The sequence below is a fragment of the Oppia nitens genome, unplaced genomic scaffold (assembly GCF_028296485.1).
Source record: "Oppia nitens isolate AA-2021 unplaced genomic scaffold, nextdenovo-longstitch-racon4-pilon3 scaffold1_pilon_pilon_pilon, whole genome shotgun sequence".
Lineage (NCBI taxonomy): Eukaryota > Metazoa > Arthropoda > Arachnida > Sarcoptiformes > Oppiidae > Oppia > Oppia nitens.
In genome coordinates this window covers 12,760,933-12,778,232 of record NW_026533199.1, presented here as the reverse complement: position 1 = coordinate 12,778,232, position 17,300 = coordinate 12,760,933, and positions in this window count along the sequence as shown.

The following is a 17,300-nucleotide window of genomic DNA, read 5'->3' as shown; positions in this document are numbered from 1 at the left end:
AAAATAAACATACATTTTTAATTATTTTAATAAATATTTTAATAAACAAAAGAAATAGAAACATTATATACATTTATTAGATAATCATTGTCAATTATCTTGTTAATGATTAACAATAGTGACCAATGTACATTTTTAACATTTGTTATTAAAAATTGAGCATTTCAAATATTTTATATAAGTATAACATATTTATAACATATTTATAACATATTTATAACATATTTATAACATATTTATAACATATTTATAACATATTTATTAATATAAGTTGATTACATTAAAAAACAAGTTTTAATTAAAAATTTATACTTGTTACTATAAATAAATGTTATTAACTGTAATTTCAAATAGATTTAGTATTTTATAAATAAAATGGATTTTTTTTAATTTTATAGTTTATTTAAAATATCTAAAAATTACTTTATATAAAAATAAAATTTAAATATTAAAAAATGTTGTGTCTTATCCGCCTACCCCTGCTTGCCTTGCCTACCCTTGCCTACCCCAAAGATTTTTGCCTACCCCTGCCTACCCCAAATATTTTTGCCTACCCTTGCCTAACCCAAATATTTTTGCCTACCCCTGCCTACTTTTGCCTACCGTTGCCTACCCCTAACTTTTTTGCCTACCCCTGCCTACCCTTAACTTTTTTGCCTACCCCTGCCTACCCCTAACTTTTTTGCCTACCTTTGCCTACCCTTGCCTACTCTTGCCTACCTTTTCCTACTAATAATATTTTTGTTTTACTTAAACTTACTATTAATACTTAAAATAATATAATAGAAAATATTTTTATTTTATGCAAAATTTTTAATAATATTAGTTTATAATTAAATATAAATAAATAAAAAATAATAAAAATATATAATTATTTAATTAAAATTACTTGTTTATTATTAAAATAAGGGTAGGTAAGGGTAGGCAAAAATGTTAGAGCTAGGCAGGGGTAGGAAAGGGTAGGCAGGGGTAGGCAAGGGTAGGTAAGGGTAGGTAAGGGTAGGCAGGGGTAGGCAAGGGTAGGCAAGGGTATTTAAGGGTAGGCAGGGCTAGGCAAAAATGTTAGAGCTAGGCAGGGGTAGGCAAATATGTTAGGGTAGGCAGGGGTAGGCAAGGCAAGTAGGGGTAGGCGGATAAGACCCAACCATTAAAAAACGTTAGTTAACTAATTAGGTTATTTTTAAATAATAATTTATATAATAAATTATTTCATATAAATTAGTTTACAGTTTTATTGAAATTAGTTTTATCGATTTGGTTTATCATAGATAATAAGTTTAAAACTACAGTTTGTAATTTAAATAAAAAACTGTAAAACTATTAATTATAATAAAATTATTTTTATTAAGTATATTTTTATTCAAATTAACAAATTTATTTTTATTTCTAAAAAATAGATATATGTAAATTTTATTAAATTAAAAAAATAGCAATAGTAAGACAAAGACAAACAAAAATTTTTAATTTATTTATTAGATCACCAGTGTCAGTTATCCTAACGACTAATTGGTTATGGTTAACATTAGTTATTTAAATATTTTATATAAATAAAAACGTATTTTTAATATTGTTATCAATATTAGTTGATTATATTAACAAAAAAAAAGTTTTAATAGTTAATAAAAAAAATTATTGTCTATAAAATATATAAATTTAATTAACTTATTATAAATTATAAATTGTTTAGTTATTTATATATAAAGCAGTTTTTTTTAAATATATTTCCCAAAATATCCCAAAAATATCATACATTCACTTATAGAAATAGTGTAGTCAATGGTATTACTTAATTATTTATTATAATTATGATTTAGTTTTTTTTTTAAATAAAATGTAAATATTAAAAATCTCAGTTTTTCGAGTGCTAAGTAACATATTTTTATAAATTAATTCATATAATAAATTATTTCATATAAGTTAAGCTACAGTTTGATTGAAATTTTGTCTTAATATAATTAATAAAAATAATATTTAAAGTTCGTATGCAATAATAAACTAAAACTTAACTAAAACTAAAATAAACTAAATTTATTATAACATTATTTAATATATTTATATTAATAAAATTAGAAAACTTAAAAACTATATAATTTATAAACAAAAATCTAATATTAATGATTATAATTTTTTTTATTGTAATTTATAGTAAAAACTTTTTTTGTTAAATATTACAAATTAATACTTTTAATTAGTAAAACACCTTATTTGACAATACATTGAGACACAGATCCAGGTAAGGGATGTTTTAATATTTGTTTAGTATATTAAACACATTTTTTTTTGTGCAAACCTGTACTCTCTCTCTCTCTCTCTCTCTCTCTCTCTCTCTCTCTCTCTCTCTCTCTCTCTCTCTCTCTTTTGAATTAAAAATGTTCAAAATTTTCAAAAAATTACTTAATAAAAATATAAAATATATAGCATATTTTCTTGCCATCTAAAATTAAATTTTATAATAAAAATATTAATTAGTAAATTTTAAAGTATAGTTAGGTTTACAGTTTTTTTTAATAAAAAAAATTTACATAAAACAATTTATTTTTAAAAATGTTGTTTAAAACATTAACTAATATAGTAAAAAAATGTTATTCTATTTAATTAAATTTTTTTTCTAATTTTAAAATTATGAATTTTTGTTTTGTTTATCTACAAGCAATTTTAAACAAACAATAAATAAAACTCATAAAAAATTTTATTATTATTCTTATTACTTAATGATGATATAAAATTTTATTAAAAAACAAAATATAAACTTAAATATTTAATTTTTTAAAAATAAAACTAAATACATTACTAATAATAAATTATTTATTAGATCATCAATGTCAATTATCTTATTTAGTTGTTGACATTTTGTTATTAAAAATATAAATTAATAAATAATTATTTGTTAGTATTTTCAATATCAATAAAAATTATAATTATTATATAAAATATCTTAGTGTTTATAGCTTTAATAATTTATTTTAAAATTTAAACCTAATGTATATTTAATAGATATTTTTAATTACAGTTTACTATTTAGATAAATTTTTTTTAAAAATTTTAAACAATATTAGTTTATCTTTAACATATTTTGATATTATTATATTTCATTATTTATGATAAACTATATATAATTTATTAGTTATTTTATTTTAACAATGAAAATCAAATTCTATCATTAAAATTTTAATCACTATTTAGTTTTTACATTGGTGACTTTTTTCAAATATTATGATGGTTCAGTAAAAATGTAGATAAATTGATAAATTGTAAATTATTTTTTTTTTAATTAAGTTAATAATAATTTTATAGATAGTTAAAAAATGAATATGTTGAAAATTATTAGCATAATTAATAAGAAAATTTAAAAAAAATATTATTTTTTTTACAATTTAATATTTTCATTATTTGCTAATATTTTATTTATTTAAAGATTTTTATAATATATTTTACTATACACTTTGACTAATTAAATTTAAATATTGCCTTTCATATTATCAAAAACTATAAAATTATTTAAAAAATTACTTATTAATTTAATATAATCTAATAAAAATAGATATCTACATAAAACATTTTTTTAATTTTCTTTAAACAAATAATAAATAAAATTCTTAGTAAATAAATTATTATTAATATTAATATAAAATTTTATTTTTAAATTAATTAGTTAATTATTAAATTTAGTTTTTGTAGTTTGAATTTATGAAATAAATATTTAGCAAATAGTAAACAGTAATTTTTTTTAAAAAAATGCAACCTAATAATTAATTAATTTTATTTAAACAAGTTTGAAAGCTAATTTATTTTAAATATTTAAAACAAGTTTATTATTAATTACAGTCCCCTATCAAACATACCCCGCATTGCATATTGCTTTGTAAAGTTATCTATACGGGCTATTTGACGCTAAACCTTAGACCCGAACCGTCACAATTTAATTTTTAGATATTTTAAAGTATTTTACTTAAAATATTTTTTATAATATTATTTTACAATTTTTTGATGCACACCTACCATCTCTATTATTTTTATTACTCTCTCTCTCTCTCTCTCTCTCTCTCTCTCTCTCTCTCTCTCTCTCTCTCTCTCTTTTTCTTTCTCTCTCTCTCTCTCTCTATTGAATTAAAAATGTATTAGACTTCTAATAGTGTCTACAAATCTACAAAAATTATTTTTTATAAACAATAGTTGACTTTTAACATAATCAAAATAATTGTATAATAAAAATATTTTACGCATAAATTTTAAAATATATTTTAGTTTACAGTTTTTTTATAAAAAAAACAGTAAACTATTGCTAGAAGTATAAGCTGTAAATTATTTTATAATAAAATTAATAAATTATTAGATAATTTAAATAAAATTACTTTTTGAAAAATAATCCAATTCTCATTTTATATTATTATTTTAATTAAGTTATATAACCGTATTATACAAAAAATATTATAGTTTAAAGTTAAAAACCGATAAACTATAATATTATTAAGTATACTGTATTTATATTTATAATTATATTTAATATTTTTTATTTATTATAATAAAAATCTATACAACTATATTATAATAATACAATTTTTATTTATAACTATTTATAAATTGTTACTTTAAATTATCATTTTTTTTATTTAATTAATTTAGTTTAATAAACTATAATAAAGTAAACGTAATTATAATAAGTTATTATTTTTTAGTAATTAATTCTATCTTTTAGTTAATGATTTAAAAAATTATATTAAAATAATAATCTTAAAATTATTTTTTTTAAATTTAAGGCTTCCATTATTTCTAATAAAATATTATTACAAATATTATCTTATTTTTAAAATTATAATATTATTTATTTTACAGTCTAGTATTAATTAAATTTCATTTTATTAGTTTTAACTAAAAAATCAAATAAATTAACTAAAAACAAATTAAAATGATAATATAAAATTTACTATATATATATTTTCAATTGTGAAAACTTAAATAATTTGATATACAATCTAAGATAAAAATAAATAATAAATATTTTTAAAAAATTATTATATATAGTATTTTTAGTTGGGTCATATCCGCCTACCCTGCCTACCCCTAACTTTTTTGCCTACCATTACCTAAACATAATATTTTTTGTTTTAGATAATTTACTATTATACTAAAAATTAAATATAAATAAATATAAATTAATATAAATTAATAAAAAAATATATAATTATTTTAATGATAAATAAGTAATTTTAATTAAATAATTATTTTTTATATTTTTTATTTATTTATAATTAATTATTAATTTTTATTTAAAATATGCATAATAAAAAATATATATATATATTTGTATAATAGTAAATTATCTAAAAACAAAAAATACTATTATTAGGCAATAATAGGTAAAAAAGTTAGGGGTAGGCAGGGGTAGGCGTATAAGACCCAACCATTATTTTTTACATAACTTTACTATTAATTTATTAAATTAAATTATTAGTTTAAAAATCTAAAATAATTTTATTATTTTTCATATAATTTAATATTTATTATTATTTTTGTGTCTGAATTAAAAATGTTGAACACTTTATATGTGTTGAATAATGTTTACAAATCTACTAAAAAATAAAAATATTTAATAAAAAAATATTTAATAAATATTTATAAATGTACTACATCCCATAGCTAAATAAAATATTTCTAATAAAAATAATCAATTAATTTTTAATTATATTTTAGTTTACAGTTTTTTATTATTATTATACATTAATGAGTAAAGTGTTATTTAATTAATTTTTTAAATTCTTTGTTTTTTTCTATTAGTTATTAAAAAAAATATAAATAAAACTCATAAAATATTTTATTATTATTATTACTTAATGTTTATATAAAATTTTATTTAAAAAACATTTATTAGAAGCTTTTGAAAAAAATAAACTTAAATTGTTAATTATATTTCTAAATATTTTAAACAATAAAACTAAAGACAAACAAAAAATTTATCACTATTTTCATACCCAAAAATATTCAAAAAATATATTTTACATTTACTAATAGAAATAGTATAATCAATGCTATTACATATTTACTTTTTATAATTTTTAATAAATTTTAAAAACAAATAAAATATAAATATTAAAAAAACGATGATTTTATCGGGGGCTAATTAAAATATTTTTATAAATTAATTTATATAATAAATTAGTTCATATAAGTTAGGTTACAGTTTGATTGAAATTATAGTTTTATTGATTTTGTTTTCAATAATTTACTTAATATAATAAATAATGATAAAATATTAAAAATTTTTATGCAACAATAAACTAAAATATAAATTATTTTATATAAAAATATTGGTTTTTTTACAAACTATAGTTATAATTTATAAACTATGTACACTGTACAATATACTATTATATCGATAAATTTAAAAATACAAAACTGCAAATTTTTATATAAAAAGACAATACAGTATTTTATAATCAAACTAAATATTTATTAAATTTAGTAATTAATTAATTAATAATGCAATGGTTTTGTAGTTAATATTAAAAACCAATATATAAATTCACAATAAAACTAATTTGCAAACTAGTAATCTGTAAATTATTTTATTTGTAAACTAATAATTAATAATTTTTATTAAAAAAATATGTTAGAACTTATTATAACTTGATCTATTAAATCATTTATTATATTTATATTATTAAAATTAGAAAACTTTAAACTATTTAATTTATAAACATAAAATCTAGTATTAATGATTACAATTTTTTTTAATTGTAATTTATAGTAAAAATTTCTACAAATATACAAAAAAAACACTTTATATAGTATATATAATTGAATAATATTATACACCAGGTGGCTAAAATAAAATTTTTTAATAAACTATTAAAAAATAAATTTTAAAGTATATATTTAATTACAGTTTTATTTAATAAAAAATTACATAAAACAATTTTTTAAAGCAGTCTTAAACAAGTAATAAATATTTCTCTTAGATATTATTATTATTATTATTATTGCTTAATAACAATATAAAATTTAATTTTTTTTAAAAAAAACTTAAATTTTTAATTATTTTTATATATATCTTTAAAAAATCAAATAAAAAATTTTAATTTATTTATTAGATCACCAGTGTCAATTATTTTGGCATCTAATTGGCTATGGTTAACATTAGTTATTTAAATATTTTATATTGCGTTAGGTTACACCAATTCGTAGCCACTAATACGCTCCAGCGGTCCGATACGAGCCGATGAAACACAACCGTTATCTATCTGTAGATAGACAACCGTCCAATACTGTTGATTCACCGTTGAATAAAATAAAAGGGAATCCGTTTTCAAGTTAAATATAACAGTATTTATTTAATAATAATTAAAATTAAAACTACAGTAAATATGTATAGTAATTTATTATAATTTAATCTAAGTCTGCAGTTTTATGCAAATCCTGGACACAGTACTCTTTAGGATTAACTGGTTTAAGTCTGAACCCAACACTTCATAACCAAATGAATGGTTTACAGCAGTTTATATACTTTATAAAACAATGGGGTCTTATTGTTTGCGCATAACACTTATTAGTGCCGTGTGCAAACAAGCCTCTCTTTCCCTAATATAAATTCATATACCTTAACTTAATTTCCTTTTATAAACAAAGAGACTGGTTGTTTGATAGAATATTCCCATAAAAATTCCCTATATTTTCCCATAAAGTTCCCTATAGTTTGTTTAAGTGTTATACTATATAATTATACTAGTGTTGTATGTTCGGTACTATAAACGGGAAAATCACGTTTATTCCCATTGGGAACAAACCGTGATTCCCGTTACACACTCTAATTTAAGTAGTGTCGTCTACCTCCAAATAGATGGCAGTAGTGACACTATACAATATAAAAACATCTTTACATGACTGTATTACAATAATTATAATAATAATAAGTTAATAATAACATTAATAATAATCAAATAACAATAATTGATAATAACATCAGTATTAAATAATAATAATAAAATTACAGTGTATTATTAATCCCCAAAAATATTAATAGTAATAATAGCAATAATAGTGTTAATAATAATAGTTGTACAAAACAATATTGGAATGAATACTAATGAATATTGACAAAACTATTGTATCTTTATAATTGGTGAAATCGGGTGAAATTGGTGACCATGGTCTCCAATTTCACCAAGCTCTAACCAGTTCTAGTGAATGTTACATAACATTGGGCAATATAAATAAAAACGTATTTTTAATAATGTTATCACTATTAGTTCATTACATAATAAAAAAATATTTTATAGTTAATTAATAATTTATTAATTATAAAATAAATAAATGTAATTAACTGTATCTTAAACTAATTTATATATTTTAATTCAAATTTATTCATATAATAAATTATTTCATATAAGTTAGATTACAGTTTGATTGAAATTAGTTTTATTGTTTTTGCTTAAGATAATTTATTATTTTTTTTTAAATTTCTAAATTAAAAAAATAATTTTAAATCTATTATCTAATCTAACTAAATATTTATTAACTTTAAAATCTAATATTAATACCTAAAAACTAATACCTATACACTAGTTGAATATATAAAAATATTTTGTTTATTAAAATATAGTTAAACTAACTGTTTAATTTTTGTATTAAAATAAAAAATAATAACTATAAATTGAAAATGATATCACAACATTTACTAAAAAAAAATTGTTTTAATATTTACATTTTAAATTTTAATTTATTATATATAAGGGAATTTTAAAATTTTATAAGTATTATATAGACTATTTTGATTATTTTTTTAATAAAATTATTTTTGTTAGAATAATTTTCATTTTAAATATCTGAATTTGTAGTAATTTTGTTTAACCTGTAAAATTATATAAAACAAATATTTTTATTTATTATATTAGTTATTATATTATTTTTTAGTTTATCTTACAAGTTTTCTTGCTTTTATTATATTATAGATTAGTTAATTAAAAATTTTATTTATCTTATCTTAATAAATTATTTTAATTATTAACATTTTAACAATAATAAAAAAGTATTTTTTCAAAAACATCAAAAACGCTATACATATATAAAATATATTTGTTAATATACACAACAATCATTAAGGGTAGAGTATGAAAAAAAACAAATTTTGTTTTTTTTGATGAAAAGAGCTATATATATAAAACACTAAATTTGTTTGTAATTACAGTTTATAAGTTAATTAAATTGAATTATTTTTATTAATTAAATATTAAAATCAAATTTTTATAACTATTTCAAGTTAAAACAATTTAATTTAAACAATTATAAATTAATTTTTATAAATATTTCTACATAGTGACCACTGGTCATTTTTGACCGTTAATAATTAAACTGACCATGTAAATAAATTAAATGTATTTATAATTTAATAATTAATATCATTTAAAAGGACATAATTGTAATAAAAATAAATTAAAATTTTTGATTTACTAAATAATTGAATTTAATTAACTTATAGACTTTAACTACAAAGAAATTTAGTATTTTATATATATAGCACTTTTCACCAAAAAAAACAAATTTTGTTTTTTTTCATACTCTCCCATCATTAAGTTTGAGTGAAAATTTTGACGTCATAGAGTATTGTTTGAATTCAAAATAATAATATATATATATATATACAGGGGTCCTCAAAACTTTTTCTCAAAAATTATATAAATTTAATATAAATACATATATTTTATATAATGTAAAAATTTTATATAAATAAATAAAAATGTTTAATTAAATATTATAAAATAAAATAAAATATTTTAATTATTAATCGTGCTAATAAAATAACAATAATATATCATAAATAAAATACATAATTAACAAAATTAATTAATTTTTTTAATTAACAAAATTAATTAATTTTTTCCAGATTTTTTTAAAGATTATTTATTTATTTATATAAAATTTTTACGTAAAAATAATATATATGTATTTATATTAAATTTATATAATTTTTGAGAAAAAGTTTTGAGGACCCCTGTATATATTTATATTATTATTTAGAATTCAAACAATACTCTATGACGTCAAAATTTTCACTCAAACTTAATGGTTGATACACAGTCTATATTAAACTAAATAATTAAAACTTATTTTTTTTAAATATTTTATTGAAAAATTCTAAAATAAATATGAATAGTATTTTATAAAAATTTTAATTTATTAACCAATGGTCATTTTTTGACATTACTAAAAGATTATTATAATTAAATAAAAAATATCATTTATTATTAATACCAATTATAAAAATAAATAATATTTATAAAATATAGACAGTAATTGTAAACATGTTTAGCATTTTTATATATATATATATAAATTTTGAAGTTTTTGCAAAAATTAATTTTTTTTATACTCTTCATTCATCCTATTCTAATATGTTATTAAAATAATTAATAAAATAATAATTATTATTTATAAATTTACAGTCAATTAAATGTATAATTATTTTTATGTAATTAATGTAAGTTAATAATTTTTAATCTTGATTAACAAAATTAATTTATCAATATAATTATAATATTTATTAAATTTTCCATTTATTACTTTTGCTTAAAATATACTACAATTACTTATTTTTTAAAAAATTTTTAATCAAGTAATTTAAATAATAATAATAATAAAAGCCATTGTAGTCTTGCAATAAGATAATTTTTAAAATTTTTAATAATAAACATACATAATTTAAAAAAAAATGATAGCTCAATACTATATAAATATATTTTAAAATTTAGAATCTATTGATTGATTATATTTAAAAAACTGTAATTATTTCTTAATTAAAATATTTTATCTAAATATTATATAATTATTAGTATTTTTATATTTAAATGATGATATTATTTGAGTTATTAGTTGTCTCTAACTCTAATGCAATTTACAATTACATGCAATAATAAAATATTATCGGATATTTATTTTTTTTAAATAATATTTAGTTTATTAACTATAGAATAGTTATGTTTTGTAACAATTTTTAAATAGTTTTATTAAATATATTCTAATATAAAATATACTTGCTAATTAATAATAATAATATTTATAATAATAAAAATTTAAGTGTATTAACTTATTTTAAACTGAAAAAAATTATAAATAATTTGTTATATAATTTTTTTGGACAAATAAATATATAATTATTATAGCTTAAAATATGAGTTTAATTTTTAAAAGTATAAATGTTTTTTTTTTATTTAAATATATTAATTAAACTCCTAAAAAAATTTAGTTTAAATAATATATATTATTGAAAACTCTTAAGCAAGCATTAGCTAAATTAATAGTTTGTAATAAAAATATATAAAAATAAATTTTAAAGTCTATTTAAGTTTACAGTTTAAAAAAACATTAAAAAATGTTAAAAAAAAATGTTATGTAAAACAAATTAGAGTAAAGTATTATTTTATTTAATTTAAGATTTTTCAAATTTAAAAATTTTTGTTTTATTTTTCTACAAGCAGTTTTAAACAAATAATAAATAAAACTCCCAGATAATAATAAATTTATTATTATTATTTAATGTTAATATATAATTTTATTTTTTTAAAATATTTATTTGAGGCTATTGAAAAAATAAACTTAAATTTTGAATTATTTTTATAAATATCTTTAAAAAAAATAAAACTAAATAAAACAATTTATTTATTAGATCACCAGTGTCAATTATCTTTTTTGACTACTGGTTATTAATAACTGAACATTTTAAATATTTTATATAAATAAAACGTATTTATAATATAGTTGTCAATATTAGTTGAATACATTAACAAAAAAGTTTTAATAGTTTATAAAAAAATTATTTTATAAAATAAATAATAGTAATAAATTGTTTTTTAGTTTCTAGTTTAGTAAAAATATCTAAAAAATATTTTAAATTATTATAATACCATTAGTATAGTCAATGTTATTGCTTAATTATTTATATTAATTTATAATTTTTTTATATACTAGTTTATATAAAAAAATAAAATTTAAATATTAAAATACGGCCATTTTTTGTTTACTAATTAACATATTTTTAACTTAATTTATATAATAAATTATTTTGATATAAATTAGTTTACAGTTTGATTAAAATTAATTTTATCGATTATCTATATTTATAGTTAATAAGTTTAAAACTAGAGTTTGTAATTAAAAAAAAACTGTAAAACTATTATTTTAATGAACTTATTTCTATTCAAATTAACAAATTTATTTTTACTTTTAAAAAAATACATAGTTTAGTTTTTTTTACATTTACAAATAGCAATAGTATAGTAAATGTTAGTACTTAATTATATATTTTTAAATAATTTTGATTTAGTTGTTTTAAATAAAATGTAAAAAAATAAAATACGCATTTTCTGAATATAATTAACATATTTTAAATCAATTTAATTCATAAAATAATTTCATATAAGTTAGGTTACAGTTTGATTGAAATTAGATTTATTGATATATATATAAATATATTAAAATTACTATAACTTTAACTATAATTTTTAAACAAATCTAATATTAATTATTTAATTTATAGTAAAATCTAATATTAATACCCAAAAAAACTAATACTTATACACTGTTGAACTTAAATACTGTATACAAATTTAAACAAATAAAATAAAATAAAAATTATATATAAAAAATAAAAGCCATTAACCGGCTATCTAAATAATTGAGTATAATAAAAATATTAATTAATAAATTTTAATATATATTTTATTTTACAGTTTTTAGGTTGCTACTAACATATTTTACAATTTTATTTAGACTATCTTTGGTAAACTATTATAATTACTTTTACTAATTTGATTGATAAACAATTAATTAATAATTTTTTAAAATTATATTATTTAATATTTTTTTATATATATATATTTTTAAAAAAATTATTAAATTTTTTAATTCTGTGCATTTTAATATTTATCTTCTAAATAGTTATTAATTATGATTTATACTAACATATTTTAACTATAATAAATAATTTTACTTAATTTTACAATATATTAAATTATAATTATTTGTTAGTATTTTTTATATTAATAAAAAAATATTAATATTGTATATAAGCTGCGTTTTCGGTTATCTAATATTATTTATTTTAAAATTAAAATCTAATTTATATTTATTAAATATTATAATTTACAGTTTACTATTTATGTTTTTGTAAATTTTTTTAAACATATATTAGTTTATCTTTTAAGATATTATTATTTTTTCAATATTATTAATCATTTTTTAAGTTAACAAAGAAAACAAAAATAATTTCATTATATTTAATATTATAAATAGTTTAATATATAATTTTAGAAAAATAAATCTCTAATTATTATAGGTTAAGATATTAGTTTAATTTTTTTAAATGTATTACAATTTATTTATTTAAATATATTAGTTAAACTTTAAACTTTGAATTAAAAATTTTTACTTATAAAAAATACATGGTTTAGTATTTTTACATTCAGAAATAGCAATAGTATAGAGAATGTTAGCACTTAATTATTTTTTATGATTTTTATTTAATTGTTTATTAAATAAAATTGTAAACTTAAAAAAATTCACAATTCTATTGAGTGCTAATTAAAATATTTAAATAAATTAATTTATATAATAAATTATTTCATATAAGTTAGGTTACAGTTTGATAAAAATTTGTTTTATCGTTTAATAAAAATAATATTTAAAGTTTGTATGCAATATTAAACTAAAATCTTTTATTTTTTATAAAACTTTAATTATAATTTATAAATTTTTATAAACAGTTCACTAATATAAATAACAAATTTATATATAAAAAAATTCAACAATACTGTAATTTTCTTATTAAAAAATTATTAATCTACACTATTTAATAAAGTTATATTTATTAAATACTTAAATGTGTATAAAATGATATGTTTTAATTAATTATAAATACAGTATATAATCTATGCTATAATTATGAACATAAAAATAATATCTGATAAATAATATTGATTAGCACATAATTATAACAATTAGTTATATTTTTTTAACTTAAAAAATTTAGTAAAAAATTAATTTTTTTTTAATTCAAACATTAATTTGTATATATATATATATATATATATTTTAAAAAAGTATTATAAATAAAACATATTTTTCAATTTATTGTTTAATCTAACTAAATATTTATTAACTATTCTGATTAGTTAATAATGCAATGTTTAGATTTTTTGTGGTGTTGTTGTGGGGCAATTAAGTAATGTCCTTAAAAAAAGGGACAGTATGGAAAAAAGTAAAAAATGGCTCAATATACAAAACACCTAAATATGATTTACTTACAGTTTGTAATTAACAAAAATTAAAATTTTATATAATTGTTATAAATAAATCTAAAGTATTGTTTCATAATTAATAAAAGTATATTTTAATTTAATTTATTATAATAAAATAATTATAAGTTATGGTTAGTTTTGACCATTAATGACTAATATTGACCAGTGGTCAGTTAGGCAAATTTAAACTAAACATTTATAAATAAACTTAATTTTAAAAATATATTTTTAATTAAAATAAGAAATTTTTTAATTTATAATTAAAAATTATAAATAATTATCTATTTAATTATAATTACAAACTGTAATCGCATACGTTTTTACTACTTTTCGACTCAAAGTATGAAAAAAAGTAACAATTTTTTACTTTTTTTCATACTCTCCCTTAAAAAATACTAACTATATGCAACAATTAAAAAATATGTCTAATAAAAATATTAGTCAATAAATTTTAATGTATATTTTAGTTTAGTTTAGTTTTTTTTAAACAGTAAATTATAGCTAGAATTATAAGCTAAATAATTTTTTAATAGATTTAGTAAATATTAATTTTTAATTTTTGTATTTTTCAATTAAAATTAGCAAACAATGTAAAATTTGTATGTTTATAATATATCCAAAATGATTTCTGATGAAATCTTATGTGATATTATTACTAATACTAATTATAACTATTATATATTAGTAGATATATAATATTACTTTTAATTATTTTTGTTAATTAAAACATTTATAATAATAATAAACAAAAATTAGGGAGAGTATGAAAAAAAAACAAATCGCTATATATATAAAACACTAAATTTGTTTGTTGTTACAGTCTATAAGTTAATTAAATTTAATTATTTAATAAATTAAAAATTAAGGCTTATAATTATAACCTTTAAATTTAATAAAATAATTTTATTTATCAAATTATAAATACGTTTTACTTATAAAATAATTTTAAATGTCAGTTTAATTATTAATGGTCAAAAATTGACCATTGGTCACTATGTAGAAATATTTATAAAAATTTATTTATAATTGTTTAAATTAAATTATTTTAAAGATATTTAGTTATAAAGAATTGATTTTAATATATAATTTATTAAATAAATAGATTTAATTAACTTCTAGACTGTAACTACAAACAAATTTTGTGTTTTATATATATAGGGTTTTTCACCAAAAAAAACAAATTTTGTTTTTTTTCATACTCTACCCAAAAATTAAAGTTTAAAGTAAATTTCAGGAAATCAGGAAACTAATAAAAACCTTATATATTTTACTAATTTATTATTATTTTGTTTTTGTATATATTTTACAGTTTTATTAAATAAGAAAAATGATGTAATATATTGTGAAATACTACTGTATTATAATATCAATGTTTTATAATTTAGCTATAAATTAGAATAATATTAGTATTAAATTATATATCAATTTTTATTATATAAAAGAAAATTATATTTAATATAATATATAAAATTAGACTAACAATATAAATACTATCAATGTAATTAATTTTTTATTATTATTTTAAATTAAATTACAGTAGAAAATTTACAATATGTAAAAAAAATATTTAAAATTTTGAATATTAATCGTTAAAATTATGTTTGTAAAATTTATATTATGTTTTATATTCAAAAATAATAATATAAAAAAATAAAGTACGTATAACAAAAAAAAATTAACCATCATTGCAAATGACAACCAATAAAATAAATAAATAATATTTTATAAAAAAATGTTTTTTATTATTATAATAAAATGTAAGTTTTATCTATTATATCATTAAAAGATTAAACTCGAATAATTTTAAAACTGTACTTTTTATTTTAAACAAAAATATTTATTTATAAAATAAGTAATAGTATATACTAGACTAAGGCAAAATTAAATTTTATTATTTAAAATACTAAAACTTAGTATTATTTTTTTTAACTTATTATAATTATGAAACGTAGTAATTACATTAATTAGTTTATTTTTTTATTTATTTTTAAAAAATGTTTTACACTAATAACTAATCAATAATTATTAAATAATAGCCGCATTGTTACAAAAATTTTACTTACTTAAAATTATTTAACTTATTAAAATTTAAATATAAATTAATTTTTTATTAACTATTTTTTAATATTAACTGCAATTAAATCCATAAGGCCTTAATAATTAGAATATAAATATATGTTTTTATAAAATATTTATATATTTTTATAAAAAAAACTGTAAATTTTAATATTATTTTAATAATATTATTTTATATATAATTTTTATAAAAATTTTAATAAATATTGTGTTATATAAAAAAAATTGATGATATTATTAGGGTTATAACACGGGCCTAATTAATGCAACTTTTATTTCATGCAATAATAAAATACTATCTGATATTTATATAACAATTATTTAAAAATAAAATATTTTGTTTAATATAATTTTTGTTTTTAAGTTTAACGTTTTTTTAATATAGATTTTTTTTAAATTTTACTTGGAAAAATTATTTTAATAATTATTAAAACAAAACATTATTAAATAATTTATTAGAGTATTATATATTAAATAATATATTATATTTGATAACAATAACAAAACAATATATGATTTGTATAATCTTATTAAATATATTTTTATTTTTTTTAAATGAAAATTTTTTTATTCACAAAAAAGTAGACTACAAAAATTTGCTTGAATAATATATATATATATATATTAATGTAATTTTATTTTAATAAAAAAAATCTAAATATATATCCATTATTATAGTGTTTTTTAGTTTTATCTAAGACATTTTTATTTTATTTTTTAAAATTTTTTTAAAACAGTTATAAATCATAAAAAATTATAAATTTTAGTTTTGTTTATGAAAAATCGGGCGATTTATTTAATATATATAGTTAATTTGTACTAAACATTTTAATTAAAAATATTTTTATTTAATGTATAATTAGTTAGAATAAATTTATTAAATATAAATTTTAGTTATAGCTATATATTTCAAAGCTTAGAATAGAAGAAATTTTTTTT